Genomic DNA, 14,801 nt, shown 5'->3' on the forward strand with positions numbered 1-14,801 from the left:
TGGTAACAGAATCTTGTATTTCTCAACTAAAGGGTGATTCTTAACACTCTTCTCTCCAGGAATTAAGTTTTTGCGCATGGGGCAATCCTCGATGTTGTACTGGAGCTAAATGGTAGCTTTGAGCAGTATGGGATGAAGATAAATGCAGGTAAGACGAAGACCATTGTCATAGGAAGGAAAATACAGAAGATAAATTTGCGAATTCTAAAGAGGCAGTAGAACAAGTGAATAGCTTCAAATACTTTGTGTACTATAAGCAGTAACATGAGCTACTGCCAGGAAGTCAAAAGGAGGTTAACAATGGCAAAAGAAGCTGGGTCATTCCATGCAAAAACATATGCTTTTGAACCATGATGTCTCAAAAGCTAAAACTATTGTACTAGTAGTAGGTCATTCATTCATTCATTCATTCATTCATTCATTCATTCATTCATTCATTCATTCATTCATTCATTCATTCATTCATTCATTCATTCATTCATTCATTCATTCATTCATTTTATTACATAGATCTTACATGAGCAATGAATCTTTAAGATGTGGAACAAGTCAAAATTTTACAATATTACAATTACAATTTTTACAAATTTTTACAGTTTTACAATTTAATAATTTTCTACAGTTTTTACAATTTTGTGCAATATTTTACAGTATTTTGGCGGGATATAGTGAGATGAGGTGAGGTCCGAGGATTCGCCAAAAGATTACCCGGCATTTGCCTTTTGGTTGGGGAAAGCCTCAGAAAAACCCAACCAGGTAATCAAATCAAAGGGGTTGAGGCCAAGGACTCGGCATAGACCATCCGGCTTCAGTCCCATTGCTGGGGAAAATCTCGGAAAAAACCATTCAATGAGATCAAAGGGGGATCCAACCCAAGCCCGAACACAGCTCCGGATCAGCAGCCCAGCGAGTCTGCCAACTGAGCTACATCGATGGCTCTACTAAAAATATACAATACATAGCCAATCAGATTATGAAATTTACAAACGCAAACGATCATTCATCAGTTGAGCTATATGTATAATACTGAACAAGTAAGTTAATTAAAATTAAGGCATAAACAATTCAATCAGTTGTGATATACAGAAATTGATAATACATATCATACAAACTACTTCAAATTACAAACAAAATTACAAACACAAACAATTTATCAATAGAGCTATACAGATTACTATTCAATTTAAGGCATATAAAATTCATCGGCCAAAACTATACAAACATATACAATACAAAGTAAGCAGATTAATTCAATTTACAAGCATACTTTCATTAAGCTATACAAATTTGTGCAATTAATATCAAGTAGATTAATTCAATTTATAATCATAAGCAATTCATCAATTGAGCTATACAGACTACTATACCATTTACAGCATGTACAATTCATCAATTGAGCTAAACAGACTACCATTCAATTTACAGTAGCCTATATACAATTCATCAGTAGAGCTATACAGACTAGTATTAATTTCAAAAGTATATACAATTCATCAGCCAAACTATACAAACATAGACAATCAAATTAGTTCAATTTACAAACTTATTTTCGTTAAGCTATACAAAATTGTACAATTCATATGAACTAGATTAATTCAATTTATAAGGTTAAACAATTCATCAGTTGACCTATATAGTATACTATTCAATTTACAGCACATACAATTGAGGAGTTGAATGCAATAAGGGCCCTCGGGAGGTTTGGCCCTTTTTGCGTTCAACGGCTTTTTAGAATCTTTAAACTTTACTTAGTATGCCTACTAAGTTTGGTTATAATATTTTAACAACAGAGCTCAGGAGAGGTTGAGAGAGAACGATTGTTAACTCTCACTTCCGGTATCTTCTTCAGCTGATGTTGTGTTATGTGCAAAAACGCAAGTTTTTGGCTAAAAATAGTTTAGTAAATAGCAAAAGAGTGATAATTATTTATTTGAAAAGGTTTTTAATAAATATTATTAAGATTAGCCGTGAATAATGAGAATAGAACATATTGCATACTCTTCTAGATGGAGAAATTGACTGAGAAGATAGTCAGGAGCCTGGGCCTGGGAAACAGAATCAGCGAATCGAAAGGAAACGAAAACGAAATAGGGGGACATCATATTTGAATACAAGTGGCAATTTGTAAGAAGTAAACTCTAAGTAGGTTATATTACGACCCTTTATCAACATCTCAGGTTATTTAGCGTCTGAATGAGATGAAGGTAATAATGCCAGTGAAATGAGTCTGGGTCCAGCACCGCAAGTTACCCAGCATTTGCTCATATTGGGTTGAGGGAAAGCCCGGGAAAACCTCACCCAGGTAACTTGCCCCGACCGGGAATCGAACCTGGGCTACCTGGTTTCGCGGCCAGATGCGCTAACCGTTACTCCACAGGCGTGGACTAAGAAGTAAATCTTTTCAACTTGTTAGTAAGTGTTCTCCTAAGAAATATTTTGAAAGAGTTTATAACCAGGTCGATCGTTTTAATTGTTTCTATGATTGTGGTCAAAATGTTTATTTAACTGCTTGTATGACATCACAGCCTATAAAACGGGCTACAGTCGATGCAGACAAAAACAGAGCACTTTCCTGGGTATGTTTTGTTAAATCTAGTGGACAAACAGTTGTAACATGCCAAAAGTTTGTGTTGGATCTCTATAAAATATCAAGAAAGAAGATACGTGTGATTCAAAGAAAGGCTTTAGAGGGCAATTCGATCAAGGACATGGGAGGTCGTCACAACAACCATCCAAATATGGTTCAAAGCAGTGTTTGAGATTTAGCAAAAGAACACCTGGTATCACTACCACACAAAACATCTCTTTATTCAAGGGAGAAATCAAGTAAGAAGTATTTTGAAAATCCTAACCTAAACATTAAAATCTTATTTGAATTTTTCAAAACTTACATACTGGATTAACGCTGAAAATTGTCCACAAGTGCTACTTCAATGTTTTCAAAACCTGTAAATTTTCATTCAAAACTCCAAAAACGGACTTTGTGACTTTTGTACAGAGTGTTTAATGAAATTAAAAAGTAATCAAAATGATCCGTGTAAAATAATTTATGCTTTACATCAAAGGAAGATTGAAGCACACAAGAAAATAAAGAAGCAATAAATTGGGAAATGTCAGGAAGCTGGAGCACGGTTTTACCGTTGGAATTCGACTACGCTCAAAACCTCCCTCTACCAAAACTCAGCGTAACATCACAGTTTTATAAGAGGCTACTCTGGCTATATCTTTTCAACGTGCACTGCCATAATGATGGCAAAAGCAGTTTTTATTACTTTTTAGAAACTGAGGGTAAAATCAAGTGTATGTTCTTTCGTTCATGATTTCTTGATGTGTAAAACAAAGGACGAGAGTTACAAACCGACTGAAATAGTTTTGTTTTCTGTTGCAACAGGAGGTCAGAACAAAAATAGTGCTTTTATTGCTTTGTGTTCATGGATTTCTATGTTCTTCATGTATTCCCTGTAAGGAGACACTCCTGCAACCAGTGCGATCGCAACTTTGGACTCTACAGTCAAAAGTTGAGAAGGATTGAAAATGTGTACAGTGCATCACAATACATAGACATTTTTAAGAAATGCAGGCAAAATCCATTTCCATTTAATGTTGTAGATGGTTCAAATCTGAAAGTCAGAATTTATAAAACAGTTATAGTACCGGTTGTTCTTTATGGTTGTGAAACTTGGACTCTCACTTTGAGAGAGGAACAGAGATTAAGGGTGTTTGAGAATAAGGTTCTTAGGAAAATATTTGGGGCTAAGAGGGATAAAGTACAGGAGAATGGAGAAAGTTACACAACGCAGAGCTGCACGCATTGTATTGTTCACCTGACATAATTAGGAACATAAAATCCAGACGTTTGAGATGGGCAGGACATGTAGCACGTATGGGCGAATCCAGAAATGCATATAGAGTGTTAGTTGGGAGGCCGGAGGAAAAAGACCTTTGGGGAGGCCGAGGTGGGAAGATAATATTAAAATGGATTTGAGGGAGGTGGGATATGATGGCAGAGACTGGATTAATGTTGCTCAGGATAGGGACCAATGGCGGGCTTATGTGAGGGCGGAAATGAACCTCCGGGTTCCATAAAAGTCAGTAAGTAAGTAAGTAATTAAGTAAGTAAGTATGTAAGTTGTAGATGGTTAAAAAATAATAAGAAACTGGAGTGAGAGCCTCAGGGCAGCTTTTGGTAGGCTTAAACCAAGATCAGAATCAACCCCTTTTAGACTTCAGTCATATTGCAGACTATCTAATACATCACTGGGCACAGTTTCGGGTTCACCTAACTATACTAGTTACCGGTACTATACAGCATTCAAATTTTCGAAAAAGAAATCCCTTCCTGATAACTTGCACCTACTACCACGTGAAGCTACTGGTGTTAAGATAGCAAAAGAAAAAGATATTCGAAGTTTGTCTCGCTTCCTAGATGAATCATCTCGAATGTGGTATGAAAAAGTCCTTACAAAGGCTCAACAAAATGATGATGAAGAATAAGAAGAAGAAGGCAAGGGAGATATTTAGGCAAGTGAAGAAAGAGAAATGAATGTTAGACTATTATTTTTATAAAGCAGTGAACATTAATAACATAATATGAGTAATAACATTTGTTTACATTTTTTATTAATATGTAGCCTAAGTTAACTTTTTCAAGTTCAATACACATTATTTCAAGATGAACAGTTTATAATTTTATTCTTGCTTATTATTTTTAAATGTTAAGACAGAATACAACCAAATATATTTATCATTACCAGGGAACGGATTTATATGGACTAAAAATATATGAAATATGTAAATATATATGTAGTTATTTTTACCAAAATATGGAATTAAATATGGACTTAAAATTATAAAAAAATGACTATGTACGTTAAATATTGGTACATTTTAATCAAACTAAACAAAAAATATAATGGACGTACCTTATCTTCCAATGTAGTTTCAACAAAACACAATTTTTATTGTCTGTTACCATAACAATAGGTTACAAACATTTCTTTCAAGTGCTGAAAAGTGAATCTTCTTCTATTGTCTCTGAGGATAGATTTATACTGACTAAAAGAGCGTTCGACGTCACAAGAAGTAACTGGTACATAATTCAATTTCACAATGTCTGCTGGGGATAAGTCCAAGTTAATCTTCACTGTTGATTCACCACTCATCACAGCAACAACCTTTTGTAGTTCTTCATATCCAGGGTTTTTTGAAAGTACAGTGTCCACCTTAGCTCTTACTGCATCTGCAACTTTACCTCTACCACGATTCAGTTGTTCCACAGTACTATTTATAATTTCAAAACTTTCAGATAGTGAAAGGTGCCTATTTTGGAGACTTTTGAGCGTTTTTATGATGCACGAAAATGTATGCTGAATGTGAGCTAAGTCATTCTTCACACTTATGTCACAGGTAACTGTTTTCGCAGTATCAATTGAGACTGCATCTTCAGAGTCCAATGCAAGGAGAACATTGTTAATAGAGTCTATATGTTCGGCATAATATTCAACTGCTTCTAGCCATGTACCCCATCTAGTTAAAATTGGCTTTGGTGGCAATGGAATTTCAGGGTACATTTCTTTCAACACGTTAACTCTACTGGGAGCTTTGAGAAATACTTTTTTCACTGATGAAATCAACAAATCTACTTTAGGGAAATTGTCTCTGACCACTTCTGCCACACGATGAAATGCATGCGCCACACAAGTAAAATGAGTCAATTTAGGATATACAACAGATAATGCTTGTCCAGCTTTGACCATATAAGGGGCAGCATCGCTAATAAAGAATAACACATTATCGTACATAATACCCTTTGGCCACAAGATACCCATAGCTTCGTTGAACAGTTTAACTATAGTTTTGTTATTGCACTTTTCTAGAACATCACAATGTAAAAGAATTCGTTCAGAATATTGTTCACTTAACAAACCGATAACTACATTACCAACAAGTCTACCTTCTTTGTCGGGAGTCTCATCAATGGAAACCCAAATTGAACTATCTTTAATTTCATCTCTTATCTTCTGTATTGTCTCATCGTAGATGGATGGAGCATACGTCTTCCTAAGTGTTGACTCATCCGGGATTGTATGTTGAGTATATTTTTCAAGGAATTCCCTGAAGACCTTATTCTTTAGTTTGTAGAGAGGAATATCAGCAGAGATGAGAGAACGGCACAGGTCGATGTTAAACTCAGATCTTACATTCGATGTTGTTGGTTGTGTTAAAAACAATTGTCTCTGCTTGGAATTTAGTTGTTTGTTGGCCTGATGTTTACTAGTTGTAATGTGTTGTTGCACCAGGAACTTTTGTGTAGATGATACTGCACACTGACACAAATTACAAAATAATATTTTATTGTCAGTTGATAAACCATCTTCTTTAAATTCTGAAATGTAACTTGTTAGTTTTGATTTTAAATTGACTGAATGACGTACTTTTGGCATATTTACCGTCTTTATAGTATGATTTACAAAACTGAACCTATGTGTACTCTGACTGGCATTTAACTGTTGAGCTGCACAACTGAAGTCTGTTAAAAATTTTAAATTAAATTAATACAGTTTTGTAACTTACTTTCCCATTGTTGATAGGACTGCTAATTTTCAAATAACTCTGATGTTAAAGGGATTACTGAACATGTGTTTAAATCTCTATTGTTGAAATGTATTTTTAAAAGTTAATGGAATTTTGTTTTGTTTTATTGTTAAACCTAATATAATATGGACTGTTTTATATGAAATATGGAAAATATATGGAAATTAACGAAAATATGTACTAAACTCTAAAATATGGAAAAATATGGAAAATAAAAGTAGGATTTTTCAACCCTACACATTGTGAAACATAAAGATAATGCAAAATATAAATTATATTAGCTTTATAAGTAAATATGTATTTACATATAAATCCTTTCCCTGATCATTACCATAATATGTAATCAGTCTGTAGGACTGTTGAACGCAAAAAGGGCCCTTGAAGTATTATTATTAAATTAATCTTTCACACACTTATAATGATGTTAGCATCCAAATTAAAGTACAATCCTGCCAAAAATGGCCAAAAGAACTAAAAACTATAATAGTGTTACTACGGAGAGTGCCACAACATTTCTATGGTAACTTGACAACTTTGAAGGTCATTATCTCAACACTGCTTATTGCATTCAACTCCTCAATTCATCAGTTGTGCTAAACAAAAATATAAAATGCATAGTAAACAGATTGTCATATAAAAACATATTTTAGTTGAGCTACGGTATATAAAATTGTACATGTCATTTTAAGTAGAATAATTCAATTCACGAGCATAAACAATTCATCAGTTGTGTAGAAGGTATGAGTATGTAGAAATTTGGTTAATTCTTTTCTAAACCTTTTCTCATGGTTCTTCAGATCTTTAAGATAATTAGGCAATGCATTGAAGACTGTTCAACATGAATAGCGAACTCCTTTTTTAAAACAGCTTAGACTAACAGAGGGTAGATGAAGATCTGGTTTATGTCTTGTATTAAAACGATGAATGTCTTGAGTAGTACTGAATTTATCTTGGTTCTTAATATACAGCATCATTAGGGAAAAATTTCTAAATTTCGGAAAATATATTTACATGATGTCCTTTTATGCACACCAGCCATTATTCTTATAACTTTCTTTTGTAAAACAAAAACATGTTTAGCTTCAGACGAGTTACCCCAGAATATTAATCCATATTTCATTACAGAGTGAAAATATGCAAAGTATGACATTTTAAGTAAGTTTATATCACCAATAGTAGATAAGGATCTTAATGCATAACAGACAGAGCTCAATTTACGAGTATCATAACACATTCTATATGCGTTTTCCAGTTCAAGTGATTATTCAATTCTAAACCAAGAAACTTTGTGCTTATAGATTCTTTGAGATGAGTTCCATTTAATCGAATACTGTAGGAAAAATTAATAAAATTATTAATTTTTGTTCTGATGGTTGAAAATCACTTGCTAAGTGTGGCAGTCGCAGCATTCACGAGACTTCATAACGATGAGCAATCTCAAATGACCATCTCTCTGACCTTGATTGCGCAACATTCTGTACGACGGAAGGGCCTATCTGCTGAGATCCTTTGTTCTGGTGAGTTATTTTGATTAAATCTGACATGATATTTAAGTCAATATTCTGAAATTTTCACATTGGAATCAATATACCCTAAAGAATTAAACACGTTTTTTCGTCTATAAAAATGAATTGCATTTTGTGTTCTATATTATTTTAAATCATTTTACGGCGGGTAACTACTTAAAAAGTTATATTTTTTTTTCATTTTGAGAGAATTTATAAACAAGGCTCTCCTCTTTCGAATTGCATTGAAATCACTTTTCCATCTTCTTTTACGTAATGAGAAAACTTCAATGAATGAATTTATATCCTTCATAGTTTGGCAGCAATCAGCATTTAAAATATTGGTTTAGCAAAGAACACGGTTTCATTCATTGAAGTTTTCTCATTACGTAAAAGAAGATGGAAAAGTGATTTCAATGCAATTCGAAAGAGGAGAGCCTTATTTATAAATTCTCTCAAAATGAAAAAAAAAAAAGTATAACATTTTAAGTAGTTACCCGCCGTAAAATGATTTAAAATAATATAGAACACAAAATGCAATTCATTTTTATAGACGAAAAAACGTGTTTAATTCTTTAGGGTACATTGATTCCAATGTGAAAATTTCAGAATATTGACTTAAATATCATGTCAGTTTTTAATCAAAATAACTCACCAGAACAAAGGATCTCAGCAGATAGGCTCCTCCGTCGTACAGAATGTTGCGCAATCAAGGTCAGAGAGATGGTCATTTGAGATTGCTCATCGTTATGAAGTCTCGTGAATGCTGCGACTGCCACACTTAGCAAGTGACTTTTTAACCATCGGAACAAAAATTAATAGTTTTATTAATTTAATTATTTATTGGTGTTTTGAGATAACGTCATAAAACTCGAGAGATAGATTAAGAAAAAGATTTTCTTCAATACGAATGAAATTCGCATGAATTTAAATTGGTGCATTCGAATATAAAACTATTTAATTTTTTAAAGGAGGTGTGTTTTTATGAGCATCCCTTAATATTATTCGAATTAGCCTTTAAGGTATTAAAACAATTGGTTGTTCAATTTTACAATGGCGTCTCTTTAGTTTTGATGACACTTCATATAGGGTGTCTAGAATATTTCAAATTAAGGACAGCATGTAACTGCCACCCATTTTTCAGTCATCTGTATGAGTAAAATATGAATGATATGGCGGTCATACTTGCCAGTTTAATATATTTTCATAATAACATTATTATATCAAAAGCCCAAAAAAATTCATGACATCACTGGCATATTCTTAAAATTTTGTATGGAATGGCCCAGCTTTTAATATAAGAAAGAGTATCTTCTGCGGACCTCTGGAGAAAGAACTAAGAAAGATACTAATAAAGAGGTGTGAAATGTGGCATTGTATGGCCAGAAACATGGACATTACGACGAAGTGAAGAGAAACGACTAGAAGCATTTGAAATGTGGATATGGAGAAGAATGGAGTGTACGAAGTGGACAGACAGAATAAGAAATGAAGCTGTGTTGGAAAGAGTAGGTGAAGAAAGAATGATGATGAAACTGATCGGAAAGAGAAAAAGGAATTGGCTGGGTCATTGGCTGAGAAGAAGCTGTCTACTGAAGGATGCAATGGAAGGAATGGTGAATGGGAGAAAAGTTCGGGGCAGAAGAAGATATCAGATGATAAATGACATTAAGCTATACGGATCATATGCAGAGACAAAGAGGAAGGCAGAAAATAGGAAAGATTGGAGAAAGCTGGATTTGCAGTGAAAGGTCTGCCCTTGGGCAGAACACTATGAATGAATGAATGATATAATTAACACCTACGGATTTATAATACAGAGTGAACTATTTATATCCTCATGTAGGAAAGACAATAGTACGAGGATCATTTCATAATTGAAGTGGTCGGAGCTGATAGGCATTAAGTCAGTTTTTGTAACTTTTCAGGAGAAGGAAAAAAGATTATATTCGTGAAGAAAACAGAGTAAATATATTGAATGTTTATGTTAAACTGTAGAATAATTCCCTCGTCTTTGTGTCCCACAAGAGAAAGGCAAATTCAATGCTTCATACACATTAAAATAATTATTTAGAAAAATTGACTTAATGCTTTTCAGCTTCGTAGTTCTTACTTACACTTCATAAATGCTTTACACATTTAAATATTACATGATATTTTAGTTATATTTATTTGTAACATAAATACCACCTACATTCAACGAAAAGCTTGTTATAAATTACAATTTTATTTCCTAATGAAGTGCTTGATACCAAATTATGTATGTAAATATGCATATATATGTGTATGTATTTTTTGTATTTATTTATTTATAACATATTCCAGTAATAGGCTACTACATGTTTTGGTTAGCTTTTTAAATACAGTTTCATATTTCTTAGAGTAAATTAGATATTACATTATCGGTATTTGAAAACTAGTGGATGAATAACACTGGTACCTATTAAAAAATATAAATGCTATACAAGTTCCATGTCTTCAATAGATTAAAATGCTTGTATGCTCTTGAACTAAAACTACGCAAAATCTGATTAATACCTGTAATGTATGTACATAATACAATGATTTTACATTTTTTTTAACATCGAATATTTGTATATTAAATATTTACATAACATTACATTAGATATTTTTAAGCTCTATTACATTAGCAAATATATAGAAATCCTTTTTAAATATTTCTACCAAGTCTCTTTTGTCAGTTAGCCAGTTTCCTCCTTTCTTTGGTATGCTTCGTCTCACAAGGAAACATTCTGAGGGGGCAGATAAAAATGTTAAATTTTTTCTTTCACTATATTAATAATATAAAATAAGTTCTTATGAAAATTTTGGCCACTCGACCGCAATTACGAGGACTGTAAAAAAATAAGTTCATCAGGGACCGTTAAAATAAAGAAAACACAATTTCATTGGAAAAATTTATTGGAACAGACACAGCAATTGTTGAGCTGTTTTTATCAACATATTCCCAACTGGAATTGAGAAATTTGTTATGTCATGAGATCGACAGAGAGGTGCAGATGGCTGTCAAACGCTGATTTCGATCCCAGGTGGCTGACTTCTACGACACAAGGATATAAAAATTGATCCCATGTTATGACAGATATCTCAATTCCAGTGAGGAATAGCTCAACAATTGCTGTACTTGTTTCAATAAATCTTTCCATGCAATTTTGTTTTTTTCTGTAAACGGCCCCAGGGAAAATCACTTTCTGGACGGCCTTGTAATTGCAGCCAAGTGGTCAAAATTTATATAAGCACTTCTTTTGATATTATTAACATGGTGGAAGAAAAAAATTTAACTTTTTTATCTGCCCACATCAGAATGTTTGCTTGTCAGTTGCTGTGTTTCTTTGTTTAGAATTCTGCAATCGAATATGATATGATCTACATTTGATCTCCTGCGTTACAAGGGCATATGGGATTTTCTGTTAATTAGCATCTATGGTAATAAGCTTTTAGTTTGTCATGTCCTGTTAGTAGCGTGGTTAGATTTGTTGTTAACTTAAATTTTTGCTGTAGCTGATGTTTGACGGTTGCAAAGTAATTTTATGTCTCTGCTCCATTGGTTGTATTTTGACATTCATTTTGCCATTTTTCTCTGCTCTCGATCTTCAGTTCTTGAAGTAGCGCAGTTTGTGGTATTTTCTGTAGCATTACTTTTCTCAATTCTCAAGTTATTTGAAATAGAGTTGCTGTTCTTTGACTAAAATAATCTCGGACATTCGGACTTTCTTAGTGAATCTAGGATGCTAGGCCACCAAGCAGTGTCAAACACTCCTTGGACGTTTAGGTTGACATGAATAATACAGTGCAAACGGTTTTATTTTCCTCTGGAGTGTTTTGCCAATGGACGACCGCGCCTCTTGTTAGCCGGTTAGCCAGTTAGCCGCGTCTCGGTGATTAGCGGGAGGGTAAAACAATAAAACAAACCAACCATACAACAATATACAAAAAAATTTACGCTGCTCGTTAGCTAGTTAGCCAGTTAGCCAGGTCTCGGTGATTAGTGGTAGGGTAAAACAATGAAACAAACCAACCATACAAGAATATACAATCCCGGGTTCGATTCCCGGTCAGGGCAAGTTACCTGGTTGAGTTTTTTTCTGGGGTTTTCCCTTAACCCAATACGAGCAAATGCTGGGTAACTTTCGGTGCTGGACCCCGGACTCATTTCACCGGCATTATCACCTTCATCTCTTTTAGATGCTAAATAACTTGAGATGTTGATATCCCTTTGTTGTTACCTTTTGCTTTAAAAAGAATGTGTTTAATTTGTAATCTTAAGTCATTTTTGCTACTATTCCTTTACTGTACTGTGTACAGTTGTTTTTAAATCTTTTGTATTGCCCCTACCATTATATATTGCCCTTCAAGAATTTCGGTATTCGTTAGTTGTAAGTCATTACTTGTGTTATATTTTAATTACTGTAATTGTTCCTGAATCATGTATGTAACTTGTAACCGTAAATCATTGCTTGTAATATCTCTTTATTACTCTTAACTGTTTCATTGTTCATGAATTAAGTATTAATTTTAAAGTGAAAGTGAAACTTTGTTTTATTAATCTACTATTGATTATCTTTTTAAGATCGTGATTTACTCAGAAACGATTAGACATTCTTGTATATCTTTTACATTGATTATTCCTCAAACATCTCATTAATCTTTAACAGGAGCCATTCTGTCACTAATGTGCATGCTTCTACATAATTCATGTGAATTGTAACTATGACCACTATTTTACTTTACTATTGTTTATTGGTTATAAGTTATAAAATATGTATTTTGATGCCACCTATAACCCTAATATACCTCAGGGTGAAATTGGGTTTATTAAATTGGATAATAAAAAAAAATATTATTAACAAATAATTTTGTTTAGCTGAATATTCTGTACTATGTTTGTTAGATAAAAAAACCTGTAATGCCATTTACCTCATAATTTATTATCTCAATTTCAAAGTCCTGTAGATTATTAACGTTTAGGAAAACACTTTCATTCAGCGGCAAATCATGGATAAATAAATATATATATATATATATATATATATATATATATATATCCATGGGCGGATTTTTAGGGGAGGCAAGGGAGGCCGAGCCTCCCCATATATTTTACCAGAACATAATATGGCAGTAATAATTTCAGCTGCATTAAGATCACAGACAAGTTACAGCAAATGACGAACTTTTTTCTTTTATATTAATTTTATTATTCACTATGACTAAGATGTAAGTTACATAAAGTCGAGCACATTCAGTTGGTGATGCCCGCTCACTATACTGTACGAGCCCCTACAGCCCAGGCTGCGCAGAAGTTCAGAGTAGGGACAAAATTGAAGCTTGCGTCCGCCGCCATGCTTTGGGAGAAGCACCGGCTAGCAGACGGCTGTACTATGCAATGTTGAATGTTTAGTATGTTTGGTGTCTCTTATAAATCAATCTGAATGGATAAATGAAAAAAAAAATCCTATTAATATCTAAAGCGACCACGTTATGGACATAATCAAACTTAGTTTCCGTCAGTTTGGCACGAAATAAAAGAAGACGGGAACAATTTTATACCGTAACAAAAGACGTTGTGTAGTTATTTGACAATGTATAGAACGAACAGAAATACAAATGCATATTGTAGCAATAGTTCAGATGAAAAGAAAATTATTAGTATTAACTATTATTAACAAAACACTGCCTGCTGTGTAAGGCATTACATTAGGTCTATATTGTAAACACACGTTTGCTTTGATGTGGACAAGAAGCGAACAAATATTATTTATCCGCTTTCATATCACAGAATATACACCTGTAAAATAAAAACACATACCTAATGTTTTAGTTTGAAATATAAGTAGGCCTGCCATGCATTAGCTTATTATCACAGCTGTAGAATGAAATAAACGTCACATGCATGAATAGTCGTACAATAGAACTCAGGCCTAGTGTACCATCTTGCCTATTGATTCATTATGATGATTATTATTATTATTATTATTATTATTATTATTATTATTATTATTATCATCATTATTATTATTATTACTGACTCTGTTAAATATTGTCTTACAACATTTTTATGTAAAGTCGTGTTGCACTGGTAACTTTAAGTTGTGTGCTCACATCTGCTCTTTATGTAGTACTTTATTTTAGTTGATTATTTAACGACGCTTATCAACTACTAGATTATTTAACATGAATGGTATTGATGATCAGTGGCGTAGCGTGAAAGTTTGAGCAGGGGAAGCTAACTCAAGTTGTCTTTCATGAGGAAACGTGTTGCGAAAATGTAGTCTTAAAATAAATAGTAGTAAATGTCAAGTCAGCAGTCTGAAGATTGGTTAGAACCTCGTAAGTAACGCCAATAAGGCATCACCTCAAATGGTACATAGTAAAATATGATTTCATGGTTTATACATATCTCTAACAAATAGACACATACAGTACGTATAATTTAACATCAGCTCACTCCCTGTCATATTTATAGAAATCACAATATTAACCGTCAATAGATACAGTATAAGTACAATTACGTCAATAAACGTTAAAATCTTTATCAGAAGATTATTTTTGACTACATAATTTTACAAAATCAGATGCCCTTATCTTAAAACTTTCTGTAGATGAGCTCCATTCTCCGCTGTTTCTTCTCTGCGAAGACTTCAATAACGTACTCCAGAAATGAGGATTTTGAAGAGAGTTTAC

This window comes from Periplaneta americana, chromosome 1, assembly GCF_040183065.1.
Source record: "Periplaneta americana isolate PAMFEO1 chromosome 1, P.americana_PAMFEO1_priV1, whole genome shotgun sequence".
Classification (NCBI taxonomy): Eukaryota; Metazoa; Arthropoda; class Insecta; order Blattodea; family Blattidae; genus Periplaneta; species Periplaneta americana.